Raw genomic sequence first — 4,120 nt, forward strand, 5'->3', positions numbered from 1 at the left:
TTAACAAAAACTAATGAAACAGAGATGAAAGTAAACAGTGTTCATATTTGAAAGCACAGAGAATAAAATATATTGTGGTGGTTAATGTGCAGCTCTTGGTGATTTGGAGAAATCATGTTTTTAATAATGTTGTGGATTGAATGTTGGGTTCTATTTTATCTACAGCAGTTTGTCCCACCTGTGATCGTTCAGATTGATTTGTTGGGTTGACTTGAACCATGTGAAGGTTTAAAGCTGCACTTCCCCCAAAAGAATAAAGTATAATCGTGAAGAATGTAAAAATGTCTTCCTGTGTCAAACACCGCTGCAGTGAAAGCAGGAAGGAACGCACTGAAACCACTGATCAAAGCTCATTAATCAAGACCTGCTGATCATGGCCCATGAGTACCATTCAAGAGAGTTGGGGAGTCGCTGCAAGCGATCAGTGGTTGTTGATCAATGATCATGAGGATTTGCATATTAATGCTCAATACTGACCTCCCAGCCCATTGTTTCCTTCAGTGGTTTCTAGTTTCAGTCATTATGTAATGCACTGTTGAAGAATTGGGGAAAGCTGCAGTCACTGAAACTGAAGAATTCACTTGGATGAGTGACGAAACGTTTCTCTCCCACAAAAAAGCGAACGTCCAGATGAACAGAATCAAAGTTTGGGGAATGGTGGAGTTTGGAGAGCGGCACCATGGGGGCTGGAGAGACTTGTGAAGTGGTGATCAGGTGTGGGCCTCTGTTATTATGAATGGTTGGGGTGGGGGGTGGAACTGGGGGGCTGAAGGAGTTGAATGTGTGGGGTGGGGGAGTAACAGGTCTGTCCCTGTTTGTGGAAACCACAGGAGGAGCTGTTCAGGCTGTTGCTGGGTGTGAATTGTTGATGGAGTCTTTAAACTTGTAGTTGCTGTTTTCCAGACTGAAGCAGAGTCGTTAGCTGAAAACTGGTTTTAGAGGTTCATTCAGGACACCTTCTCAGGCTCTTACAGCCTTACCTGTATCATAACAAAGTGTATAAACCCCAATCCACCTTTAACATGGTCCTTCTCCCAAACCTTCAAATAGGACTTTCTGGCCCTGTCATAGTAAAGGGCTGCTTAGAATATTAGAGCCAATGTCACAAAGTTCCTCCTGAAGTATAAGTGAGTGAGAGAGTTTCCTCACTTTGCAGCACAACACGTCTCACAAGATTTCTACAAGCAATCAGAGTGAAATTTGTACTTTGTGTTGTCAGATGAACATATGAGACACTTTGACTCTTCAGTGCAGTGTGGAGCCTAACAAAGATCTGTTTTGTGTCCCAGCTGATCAGCAGGAGGAGAAGAGTCTGACGGAGCAGCAGAGGAACATTTTCAGCCATCTGGACTCAGCTGAGTCACTACAGAGGAAACAATGAGCTCAACACAGAAGGTGAGGAAAATATCACAGTTTCACCAAATAATCAGTCACGTCTAAAACTCTCATCCTCCCAACCTGTTATATGACTGTGTTGCATTTTATTATCTATTTTTAAATTATTTTTACAAACATTAAGAAGTCACAAGGAATTATTATTCTTTATTATTATTAGTAGTAGTATTAATTACATTTTCAATTCAGTGTTACTTATAAAGCACCAAATCACAACAACAGTCAACTCAAGGTGCTTTATATTGTAATGTGGATCCTACAATAATACATACAGAGAAAAACCCATCAATCATATGACCCTCTTTGAGTAAGCACGTTGGTGACAGTGGGAAGGAAAAACTCCCTTTTTACAGGAAGAAACCTCCAGCAGAATGAGGCTCACAGAGAGGCTGGGCCATCTGCAGAGAGCGGTTGGGGCGAAAAAAGGAAGACAGGATAAAATACATGCTGGGGAATTTTATTATTACTACTAATAATATTATTGCTCTCATTGCTGTATAAATAGACTTAATATTGGTTCATCACTGCAAAAAAACGCGTTCAAAGTACCACAACGGTAGCCCGATATCAGGCAGTAAACACATTAAGTGTGTATGTTTTTTTTGCTCATGAAAAACAAAATGCCATAATATAGATTGAAAATGAAGGTCATTTAATTGCCATTAATGAAAAATGAATCCAATGTTTTCTACAGTGAAACGTTTGAACAGTCATTAATTCTTTTTAACACCAGGTTGGATGTAATGTGTTAGAACTACCAGTAGGTGGGGATAAGAGACCTTTAAGGTGTTTGGTGCCACACTCCACCTTCAGGTTTAAAACTAGTGTTAATGGAGGGAGTTTGAATGTTGAGTTTGTTCCACGACTGCATTTCACTCACTGCCTCTGTTTGTATCTCTGTCACTGCAGGACCAACATGGAGCGAGAAGTCAGCGCTCTCAGGAGGCCGACAAACTTCACAGAAGAAAGAGAGACAAAACATACAGCTGTGACGAGTGTGGGAAGGAGTTTACTGAGAAGGGTAATCTAAAACAGCATCAGGTCATCCACACTGGAGAGAGACCGTTCAGCTGTGACTTGTGTGGAAAGTCTTTTTCCTTGAAGGGTTACCTAAAATCACACCAACTCATCCACAGTGGAGTTAAAGCGTACAGCTGTGATCAGTGTGGCAGAGCTTTTACTCACAGTAGCAGCTTACAGAAGCATCTAGTTACCCACTCTGGAATTAAGGCATACAGGTGTGACATCTGTGGCAAAACTTTCAGCCATATACGGAATCGAAATAGACACCTACGCATTCACACTGGACATGATGTGTACTGCTGTGATCAGTGTGGCAAACAGTTTACAACAGACGCACAGTTACAACAACACATGTTTTCCCCACACTGAGGAGAGACCTTATAAATGTGACCTGTGTGAGAAGACTTTTCAATCTCCACATTCCCTAAGACGACACCAACAGATCCACACCAGAAAGAGACTCTACAAGTGCAGTTACTGTGAGGTATGTATTTATATTTTTATCTGTGTTAACTGAAACAGTCAAATGTAATTGGACGTCTGCAGAGATGCTCTTTCCTTCAGGCGACGTTCAGGAAAAAAATGTTGAAGGACTGACTTACACTGTCTTTGTGTCTTTGTTTAGAAGCAGAACGACACACATGGATCCAGTTCTCAACCCTGTCATCACTGTGGTGGTGGGAAAGACTTTCATTGTGATCTTTGTGGAAAAACTTTCAGTTGGCAAGCTGACCTAAAAATACATCAACGTAGACACACTGGAGACAAACTGAAATACTGCAAAGAATGTGGGAGAAGCTTCCCCACATCAAGTTACTTAAAACAACATGAACTGATTCACAGCGGGGTTAAAAAGCACCTCTGTGATCAGTGTGGGTCATCCTTCATCACTGCAGTCACCCTTAAAAGACACAAAACGAGTCCACACAGGAGAGAAACCATACAAGTGCAGACACTGTGAAAAAAGCTTCTCACATCCAGGTAGTCGTATCTATCATGAACATGCACACATGGAAGGAAACTACAGCTGTGACCAGTGTGACAAGAGCTTCAGGAATCTCAGTTCATACTCCGAACACAAACGATCCCACGTTACTAATAAACTGTTTCACTGTTACCAATGTGCCCAAACATTCACCTCATTGTCTGCTCTGTGCAAACATCAGCGTGATCACTCAGGGCTGAAATCACTCCCATCACTGGATCACAGTGAACCTGAAGAGACAGAAAGTTCTTGTGGTTTCAGTGTCAGACTTAAAACCCTTGAAATCAGGCTCCACAGAGTTCAGATCGAATCTCCTGTAAAGATCTGATGAAAATGTTCCACTGGATGGATGGATGTATAATCTCTTTTTCTGAAGGTTGCTCTCTTCCTGTTTCTGCCAGTGCTGACTGCACAGATGTAATATAGATCCATGTCACTGTTTGGAAGTATCAGAGAACTGCTGATGCTGTAAAGCTGCTGCTCAGTCTATTGGGCTGTTGTGTTGTTGTTGGTGATGCTGGATGAAGGACTGGTGGACCAGGTGGGCTCAGGGTGAGGGTAGATCCCGTCTGAGCTGCAGGTGATCCTTTGTCCTACTCTTTGGAGATTAACTTTACGGACTGGTGCTGAAAAAAAAAAACACCTAAGAATTAAAAAAACCAAAAGAAAAATATATTTCTAAAGAAGTCAGAAAGAGATTTTCATGTCACAATTTTC

General features: G+C 41.7%; 1 long non-coding RNA gene across 1 annotated transcript; it reads left to right on the plus strand.

The window, feature by feature from the left end:
* Window positions 1-2,766: 2,766 nt before the first annotated feature.
* Window positions 2,767-3,265, plus strand: LOC120720817. Its single transcript, XR_005693053.1, has 2 exons — window positions 2,767-2,902; window positions 3,044-3,265. It is a non-coding gene; the product is annotated as an uncharacterized LOC120720817 (long non-coding RNA).
* The last annotated feature ends 855 nt before the right edge of the window (window positions 3,266-4,120 follow it).

Source organism: Simochromis diagramma, unplaced genomic scaffold (assembly GCF_900408965.1).
Source record: "Simochromis diagramma unplaced genomic scaffold, fSimDia1.1 OVJJ01000155.1, whole genome shotgun sequence".
NCBI classification, from domain to species: domain Eukaryota; kingdom Metazoa; phylum Chordata; class Actinopteri; order Cichliformes; family Cichlidae; genus Simochromis; species Simochromis diagramma.